This window comes from Lytechinus variegatus, chromosome 2 (assembly GCF_018143015.1).
Source record: "Lytechinus variegatus isolate NC3 chromosome 2, Lvar_3.0, whole genome shotgun sequence".
Lineage (NCBI taxonomy): Eukaryota > Metazoa > Echinodermata > Echinoidea > Temnopleuroida > Toxopneustidae > Lytechinus > Lytechinus variegatus.
In genome coordinates, this window is record NC_054741.1 from 69,528,313 (window position 1) to 69,539,057 (window position 10,745).

A 10,745-nucleotide genomic window follows, 5' to 3' on the forward strand; every position below is an offset into this window, starting at 1 on the left:
AAAAATTACATAAAAGTTGATAAAACTATATTTTAACTTTATTCTTTGACCTTTATAGACCTTCAACGCAATATAACTCGCCGGTCGATCAACGAGAAGAAGTGAGCAAAGTATCGTTCTTATTTAACAATTTATCCAATAATTTGAAGGTCATTGAAGTTTATTATTGAAAATATGTCACTAACAAAGACTGTCTACAACAATCTCTTCAGGAGATCTTCAACATTTGCACTCACAATCCTTGTTGGAGCATTTTTCTTCGAGAGAGTATTCGACAGGACCGCTGATGGGTTGTTCAATAACCTCAACACAGGGGTAAGAACCAGCAGACACGTTTATCTCCGCCTCCCTAAACTCTCGGGTAACTCCGTGCTCAAGTTACGTTAGGAGCTTACGCGACTGCCGCGGAGCTCAAGATCCAGGACCATAGGCGCTAATGCAGTTTCGCACCGGCCGACTTTGAGAGAATTAATATACCGTCAGAACTTCTTTGCAAATGTCATATGAAATCTCTCAATTACATTATATTCCCACTTCGTACGGTATTGCGATCAGGAACAGCTTCCTGATCCTGGGTATTGCATTTGCAATCCAATGGCATGCGGATGATGTGCTTGCGCCCAAGTTTAATGTCTTTGAAGAAAAAAATAAACTTAAGAGGGTAGGGCCCGCTATGTTATCTCCGCGACATTGATTTCACCAATATGAACCCCAAATCCATGTTGACATGAAAATGAAAAATTATATATTTGAGAATTCCTGTACAATCAGAAAGTATTTCATAAGACTTGTTTTGACTAACATTGTCTTTGAAATGATGCTTGAAAAGATATAGACTTCGAAAAAAGATTAAGAGTATTGTCCTTTTTGTTAAAAAGAAATCTCTGTAAAGACACGCAAGCGTATTTGAAGTCAATAAATTGACGCAATCTCACCCCTTAACCCTTTGCCACACCTGGCGGAATGGATTTGAATTGGTTGAGTGACACCTTTCTAATTGGATATTGATTAAAAAGTAGGTGTGTCTTGTAAATTAAAATGAAGATATGATTGTTCTCAGAATACCAATTCGGAGTGATTTTAAGGGTATTTCATCTCACTGATTATAACGGAGATAAAATATTTTATCTCAGATAAAATGGATCTCAGAATACCACCCAAGGACATTAAATCTTGATGATGGTAAACAGCTGGCATTGTACGACTGCAAATATTAATGTGCTTGATTACAACGAGAGATGGAACTGAGAAGGATTTTTAGAAGAGAGAAAAAAGAGGAATTAATATGTAGGGCCTTACTACTTGGTATAGTGAGTGATTGTATTACCGACAGGCCTTGTATTACCGACAAATGCGTCAGAAATCAATTTCATCACTCAAAACTTTGCAACATCCATCCCAAGGGAACTTGAATAGAAAGATGATGAAGAATGGTCAAAAACACATTTTCAAAGTCTTAATGTTTTAAACATAATAAAATTTGGTCAAAATAGCTCATCAGTGATTTTATTTATGAAAAGTGTTCAGTAATACAATCCACTACCATACTTGAGGCTTGAAATAAATGTTTGAAAAAAGTCATGGATGATCACTCATTCAATGAACAAGGTTATGATATAACCTTGTTCTCAGTTACATCTCCATGTGTGGCAAAATAAGGGTGGCAATATTGGCTTGTTTTCTCTTTTTCTATGGGACAAATGCTTGATTTTTTTACACTGTCGGTTTCCAATACAGCAATTTATCATATAACTTGGCTCTTCTGTAAATTTGATTCTTTAAATTATTTTTTCTTAATTGAAAGTAGAGATTGAAAAAAGAAAATTTTCTTGCATATCACTTTCCATCAATAGAGGGCATACAAAAAAATATGCCCCAAATTCAAGTTTTTGAGCGATTTGGTGAATACAAAAATTATTCCCAATTACTAATGAAAAATAAATCGCAACTGTATGGAAATTAGTAATTTTGGTCACAAAAGTGATATTTTAATGATTTTTTTAAAGTGTGTGCTATGTACAGCATTGGCATACCATAGTCCTACCTGTAGATTCCCCACAGGCAGGAAGGTTGCAGTGAACAAGTGTGGATGATGAGTAATACCATCTAAATTAATCTAAGTAATATTGTATGCTATCTAAGTAGCTTGACATTAAGTCGGCCTGGTATCGGGATAAGGTACTAAAAGAATGACTGCAATACCCTGTCATAAATTTAATCTCATCTTTTGCTTGTATTGGGATTATGCGCTTAAATTATGAAACCACCAGGGGAAAAATACAGGGGGGCTCGGGGTAATTTCACCCCTGAAATGCTTAGAAGCACCCTTGAAAATCTTCAATGATAAAAATTCACCAGTAAATTCCCATCCACTGCAATGTCAAGCTTATCCAATGTTTCAAATCTAGTCAGTAGGTTGTGATAAGTAGCTCCCCCCCCCCATTTTTTTTTTTTTTTGCATGGAGACCATATTCTTGTATGCACTACAGAGAAGAAACAAAAGACAATGTTGATGCCAATAGTTAGTACATCCACCAGAATACAATTCTTTCATATCTCTGAAAAAAGATTAAATTGCGAGAAAAGACATTGTTGAGAATACCACCCCAGGACCCAATATTGTATTACATTTTCAAAAATCATTCCTGCATGACCACCCATGTGTCATTTCGTTTATTTCAAGTCGATTTGCATCTTCATTCTTTTCCTATCTTCTCTTAGCTATTTCTTCCTCTCTTTTACTCGATTATTTTTGCTTTTGGAAAGAGAGTAAACGTTTCAATTAGAAAAAGTGAGGTTTTTTTTACCCGATTGGAAATAGGCTCTCTACATGTACCTTTCATAGATTTATCCTGACCAGCCTTATGAATTGTTATACCTTATGTATTTGTATAAACTTGGCAGATTAAACAAAAATAACAACCATCTCAAGTGGACTTATGATATCCCCAAATACCACGGCCTAGTTTGGGTTAAAAGTAATATTTTGCCCTCATGGTAGTAGGTGATAATGTGGGTCATATTCTGTTTCCTGCACTGACTCTTACCTCTGCCTTTTTTATCCTTTACAGAAACAATGGAATGATGTGAAAGGACCCATTCTAAAGAGACTAGAAGGAGAGGATGATGAAGATTAGACCCTTATTCAGAGCCACCCCCCTTTGACATCAATGCTAGAGATATTTATACATCAGTCGCTCATCACATATTCACATGGCCCCAAAGGTGATTGGAACTCTTGTCCTGGATGATGAAAAACAGAAGAAACTGTCTTGCAGTTGTCCCAACCAGCTATGGACAACTGAGAAAATGCTGTGCTTGTTCTGTCAGTCGTTGGAGTAGTTTGTGCCTTTAAGCTGCCAAGAATCGCACTCAGTTTGATGTTGAACAGGATTTTAAACAACCTTGAAAACAAGTCATCCATGTCCTACATCCATCATTACTTCAAAAGGATAGCATCATATTCCAGAGTTCAACAGTTAATTCAAGAGATGAACCGATTTCAGATGGAGATTCAGTCGATGAAGTTTAGATTTGATGCATGAATCAGAATTTGAAACACACATGCCATATAATAATTTAAAAGAAATAGATTAAGAGGCTATGCAAAAACCTTTTTGCATGGTAATATAACACCATAACACCACCATGAAGTTCTACTTTTGAGGGAGTTGATTCATAAAATGTGTACATATACTCAGTATTTTACATTGAAGAATTATGAAAGATTTAATATAAGATCAAATTGTTAATCTCTTATTATCTCTGTATCCAGAAATTAGCTCCTTTTTTTTAACTTGTCCCAATACTTCCAATTAAGGTTGAGTATACTTTATTGCTATGAAACAAGGAAAAAAGGAGTCAAAACTGGGTAGAAAGGAACCATTTTGTTCTTTTATTGGGGCCATGTTTCTAGATTGGGGCATACTTATCTCTGTGTACAAAAAAATGTGATGCAATGTATTTAGATGAACATGGAGATAAACATTTATTAAAATGATTGTTCGAAATTAGACAAGTTTTCACCAGATGATTTTTGTTGTGTACTTTGTGGTCATGCCAATAAATCTTTTTAAAGGGATGGCTATTGCATGTACTGGTGAAATTTGTTATTTTGAGCTGAGCAAATAAGAAGTATAATGAAGAAACTAGTCAGTGAATGTTATGCAGACTTCTGACTGAAAATGACAAAGGTTTTTGAATAAAAGATGAATTTATTAGCTATTGCATAATCTATAATACAAATTTACCTATATTATCTCCTGTAGATTTTGCATTTTTTAGTAATGAGGGAATGGGAGGTGAGCTCAATGTACAGAGTTGCTATGAATCTGGATATCCAAATTCATAAGTTCCCAAGTTTCAGTCTAAATTTCTGTCAGAAACTTTGCCCAAATTATCTGCACTCTATTAGCTACTGGTACCTCATATTCAAACTATCTTGGTTTGTAGACACCTTCTATGCAGAATTGCAGAGTCGATACTCCTTTGCAGAAAGAGTTGCAAATTGAAATCAAATGCAAATTGATTTTCAATGAATCAGAAGCGTGTTTGAAACTCTCGATTGGTTATTTGAGGTTAAAGTCGGGTTTTTGTCTCACCTGCGAAGCAAAGTGAGACTATAGGCGCCGCTTTTCCGACGGCGTCAACATCAAATCTTAACCTGAGGTTAAGTTTTTGAAATGACGTCATAACTTAGAAAGTATATGGACCTAGTTAATAAAACTTGGCCATAAGGTTAATCAAGTATTACTGAACATCCTAGTAGAGTATCATGTCACATGACCAAGGTCAAAGGTCATTTAGGGTCAATGAAGTTAGACCATGTTGGAGGATTCAACATCAAAATCTTAACCTGAGGTTAAGTTTTTGAAATGTCATCATAACTTAGAAAATATATGGACCTAGTTCATGAAACTTGGACATAAGGTTAATCAAGTATCACTAAACATCCTGCATGAGTTTCACGTCACATGACCAAGGTCAAAGGTCATTTAGGGTCAATGAACTTTGGCCGAATTGGGGATATCTGTTGAATTCCCATCATAACTTTGAAAGTTTATGGATCTGATTCATGAAACTTGGACATAATAGTAATCAAGCATCACTGAAAATTTTGTGCAAGTTTCAGGTCTCATGATTAAGGTCAAAGGTCATTTAGGGTCAATGAACTTTGGCCGAATCGGGGGTATCTGTTGAATTACCATCATAACTTTGAAAGTTTATTGGTCTAGTTCATTAAACTTGGACATTAGAGTAATAAAGTATCACTGAACATCCTGTTTGAGTTTCAGGTCACATGACCAAGGTCAAAGGTCAATGAACTTTGGCCGAATTGGGTGTATCTGTTGAATTACCATCATAACTTTGAAAGTTTATGGATCTGATTCATGAAACTTGTACATAAGAGTAATCAAGTATCACTGAACATCCTGTGCGAGTTTCAGGTCACATGATCAAGGTCAAAGGTCATGTAAGGTCAATGAACTTTGGCCATGTTGGGTTTTTTGTTGAATAACCATCATATCTCTGTAAGTTTATTGGTCTAGTTCATAAAAAGTGGACATAAAAGTAACCATACATCACTGAACATCTTGTGCAAGTTAACAGTAGTTTTCAAAGTCAGCACTGATGCTATATTGAACCGCGTGATGCAGGTGAGACGGCCAGATGCATTCCACTTGTTTTCTCAAAATAACAACTATCAGCAAATACATGTAGGTAAATCATTAAATGTACTAATGTCCATCCGAACAAGTTGAATTAATTGAAAAAAAAGGTAAACCAATCACAAGCCAATAGGCTGAAATCTTCTGAATTTCAGATGAAAGAAAAAAGTTTTCACTCAATTTCATAAAATGGGGCTTACATGATGCTGCCCACTCACTACTGTATTTTCTGTGTTTTGTCATGGAAACTACATGTACAGCATATTAAATGTTATACTATTTTCCCATCATGATATGAAACCTACTTTGATTTCTCCCTAAACGTGGAATTGTCATTGTAACATCGTGATTAAATCAACGACTCAATTTTTAAATCTTCATAAAGTGAAATTTTCTAAATACAAAAGAAACGGTGCATCATCAAATCTATCTTTCAGAGGTCATGTCCACTCCAATATTTTGAAGTTTGACTTTTTTTACAGAACAAATATGTGCACAAAACAAGCAATATATATACAAATGCGAGAGTAAATTGATGTCACTATATTTATTTTGTATTTTGTTGTATGAAATGTAGAACATTTATTTTTGCAGGTATGATAAAAGCTCTTCATTGAACCACGGTACATGTAGATTAAAACAGATGCAATTCCAGGGCGAAATCAAACCGTTTCCATTAGTGAATGCCAGAACCCTTTAATTTTCTCCATCCCCCACCCCTTCTCTCTCTCTCTCTCTGTCTTTCTCTCAATCTCTCTCTTGCCTTCTCCGACTCCCTGTCTCTATCCCCATTGCCTCTTTTTTTCTGTCTCTCTTTGCCTCTCCCTTCATCTGACAAAAATATATACAAATAATCAAGTCAAAGGATAAGTATTTCTAAAAATGTATCATCAGCTGCACAAAATAAAAAAGAACACAGAATAGAAAATTAATATGGACAAAAAGATCAGTGTTTCACTGACAAAACCCAAACAAACTATCAGGTATCAGTACACTACAGCTCAAATATTCTTCCATACCACTAAAACAAATGGTTTAGCATGTCAAACAGCCACTTTGTCTTTGTCGTAATTAGAATGCTACAGTATAAATGCTACTATCAGTTTTAAAGGCCAGTGAAAGCCAGGAAATAATTATTAAGTATTTCTCATCCTTCCAAGTGAAAATATAAACATTCAAAATTAAATGTTTTCTTGAACCACATTTTCATATGAATCTGTGACTGTTCATTCAGATACTTCACTGAATTTATTGAATATAGTGCACTCTTATGTAGAAACCTAGAATAGAACTGTATGTCCAGTTTGTTGCAAGGAGACTGCATTAAAAGCACAGTGAACATTGATGTTCTTACACTCCAATCATGTACATACTGTACTTCTAAATCAATTACCTGGGAAACTCTTGTATACCCTCTAACTATACAGAGGTTTTTGAAAAGCAACAAATTTGGTTGCTGTAATATCATTGTCAACTCCAATGGGAACCTTGATTGTGATTGGCTGTTGAGCCATGGTAGTTGCCGTCTACGTGAAACAGGCCCCAGACCCTAGTCCAACTAACTTAAAGGTCAAGTCCACCTCAGAAAAATGTTGATTTGAATCAATAGAGAAAAATCAGACAAGCACAATGCTGAAGATTTCATCAAAATCGGATGTAAAATAAGAAAGTTATGACATTTCAAAGTTTCGCTTATTTTTAACAAAATAGTTATCTGAACGAGCCAGTTACATCCAAATGAGTTGATGATGTCACTCACTATTTCTTTTGTTTTTTATTGTTTGAATTATACAATATTTCAATTTTTATGAATTCGACGATTAGGACCTCCTTACCTGAAGCACAAAATGTTTAGATAATGGAATTCCACGTGTTCAGGGAGGAATGAAACTTCATTTCACATGACAATGACGAGAAAATCAAAATATTTCATATTTCAAACAATAAAAAACAAAAGAAATAGTGAGTGAATGACATCATCGACTCTCATTTGGATGTAGCTGGCTCGTTCATATAACTGTTTTTGTGAAATGAAGCGAAATTTTGAAATGTCATAACTTTCTTATTTTACATCCGATTTTGATGAAATTTTCAGTGTTATGCTTGTTGAATTTTTCTCTTTTTATTCAAATCAAGTTTTTGTTGGGGTGGACTTGTCCTTTAACTCCCAGAAATCACAGTGATAACATTGCAACAATGTCCAGACAACCCTTATTTTAAGACTCTTGAGATGATACATCTGATAGTTTGACAAGGGATGAATAGAAATTACCTCTTTCAGTTTGACCGAGTCTTATTAACAAATTACATTGCCTTTTTTATAAAGAATAGTCAATCACATAAAACATAGTCAATTTTAAATGGACATCAAAGCTCTGTTTATCCAGCTTTCAAACTAAAGCAAATAGATATAAAATCAGTCATCCTTGATACTTATCGCCAGCCTTTCAGACCACTTTTTAAAACATGCTGTAATAGAGTGTTTGTAAATTTGTGATGTTGATGGCTTTCATTCCATCATCTTTGCATATCTGCACTATTTAGAAGATGCATGATTTCTATTTCTTCCATTTCCAGGCACTCATTAATTGTATATAAATCAAATCAATTTCCCTTCTGCCCCCGGAAGAAGCCATAAATTTCTTCAAAATAATGGTAGATAAGAGAGCGAGAATAAGCCAGTTCATAGTCGGCTCATGATCAACTTTTCCCAAGTAACCTTTCCTATTTTTCATTACCGCAAGCACTAAAACTTTTAAATGAAGATGTTGCATATAAAGCATTCCAAACTTAACATCCTCTGGTGTTCAAATTCAATGAAACAAAGACCACGTGACCAGAATAGTAAGTCAGTGGTCAAGTTTGGAAGTTGTTTCTGGTATTGTTTGCTTATGACATATTGACTATTTAATATTTGGGTTACTGTCAAATACTAATAATTGTGAGTACATTGTTTACCCTTAAGTGGATGTGATGAAAAGAATTTGTTAAAAGGAATATATGAATAATCATCAAATCACAGATGCTTATGTCACCGAATTTGAAAAACACCTTGCTGGTTTATTTCAAACGACCTTTTACTGCTCATGCAAAGTTAGAACTGTGATAAGGCTTATACATAAATCTTTGATGTTATTTTATTCAATTTTCATATTTGATATGCTAATTTTTCATACTATTGTGGACAAAACAAGCATACATGTATTGCATCAGTTACGCATCAGCACACCAACAAAATATTTGTAAATCGTGATGTTTTGCCAAAGCAGCAAAAAATCAGCCAATCCGATGTCTGATCTTTTTATCATTTAAAGGGGAAGTAAAAAAAAAAAGTTTATTGTAAAAATAGCAGAACAAGTGGAATGCCTCTGGCCGTCTCACCTGCATCACGCGGTTCAATATAGCAGCAGTGCTGACTTTGAATACTACTCTAACTCGCACAAGATGTTCAGCGATACATGGTTACTCTTATGTCCACTTTTTATGAACTAGACCAATAAACTTACAGAGATATGATGGTTATTCAACAAAAAACCCCAACATGGCCAAAGTTCATTGACCTTACATGACCTGTGACCTTGATCATGTGACCTGAAACTCGCACAGGATGTTCAGTGATACTTGATTACTCTTATGTACAAGTTTCATGAATCAGATCCATAAACTTTCAAAGTCATGATGGTAATTCAACAGATACACCCAGTTCGGCCAAAGTTCATTGACCTTTGACCTTGGTCATGTGACCTGAAACGCGCACAGGATGTTCAGAGATACTTGATTACTATAATGTCCAAGTTTAATGAACTAGACCAATAAACTTTCAAAGTTATGATGGTAATTCAACAGATACCCCAATTCGGCCAAAGTTCATTGACCCTAAATGACCTTTGACCTTAATCATGAGACCTGAAACTTGCACAAAATGTTCAGTGATGCTTGATTACTATTATGTCCAAGTTTCATGAATCAGATCCATAAACTTTCAAAGTTATGATGGGAATTCAACAGATATCTGCAATTCGGCCAAAGCTCATTGACCCTAAATGACCTTTGACCTTGGTCATGTGACGTGAAACTCGTGCAGGATGTTCAGCGATACTTGATTAACCTTATGTCCAAGTTTCATGAACTAGGTCCATATATTTTCTAAGTTATGATGACATTTCAAAAACTTAACCTCAGGTTAAGATTTCGATGTTGATCCCTCCAACATGGTCTTAGTTCATTGACCCTAAATGACCTTTGACCTTGGTCATGTGACATGAAACTCTAATAGGATGTTCAGTAATACTTGATTAACCTTATGGCCAAGTTTTATTAACTAGGTCCATATACTTTCTAAGTTATGACGTCATTTCAAAAACTTAACCTCAGGTTAAGATTTGATGTTGACGCCGCCGCCGTCGGAAAAGCGGCGCCTATAGTCTCACTCTGCTTCGCAGGTGAGACAAAAAAATATGAAGATATATTGCTGAAGGTTTCAGAAAAATACATCAAAGAATAAAAAAGATAACAGAACTTTAATTATTTGATTTTTTTATGTCACATGTGAGCAGCCTTCCTACATACACTGTATTATATGGTAAAAAAATTAAATTGAATGTCATTTTTTCAGAAAATTGAAAACGGTTATTGCTGTACCTATAGCATATCAATCGACAAATAATTTCACACCCATTAAAAGAAAACAAAACTAAGTCATCACGAACCATAAAAATTGAAATTTATGTATTTTACATTACATAACGTAAGGGGCAGCTGCTTGTTTATGACGTACCTCACATATCCAAAACATAAAATTCTTATAACTTCCTTAAACTTTCATGGATTTTTCTCAAACGTTCACCAATATTTTTTAATTATTTTTATGCTATTTTTACAAAAACTTTTCTTCAGGGCGAACTTCCCCTTTAAGGCCTAATAGTTCATGGGGCTCCAATCCAATAACACCCGAGTTAAGAATGTTACCCTGCCTTTTTTTGCCACAACAATGTCATGATGGTGGCACAGGCCAAACAAGGCCTATGAAAACAGAAAACCCAATGTACCGCCATGTTCAGGAAATCAATACAACCG

The 10,745-nt window shown here is 34.9% G+C and overlaps 1 long non-coding RNA gene across 1 annotated transcript; it reads left to right on the forward strand.

Annotated features, from left to right (window-relative positions):
* Window positions 1-46: 46 nt before the first annotated feature.
* On the forward strand, window positions 47-4,081 carry LOC121408825. Its single transcript, XR_005969089.1, has 2 exons — window positions 47-315; window positions 3,072-4,081. It is a non-coding gene; the product is annotated as an uncharacterized LOC121408825 (long non-coding RNA).
* The last annotated feature ends 6,664 nt before the right edge of the window (window positions 4,082-10,745 follow it).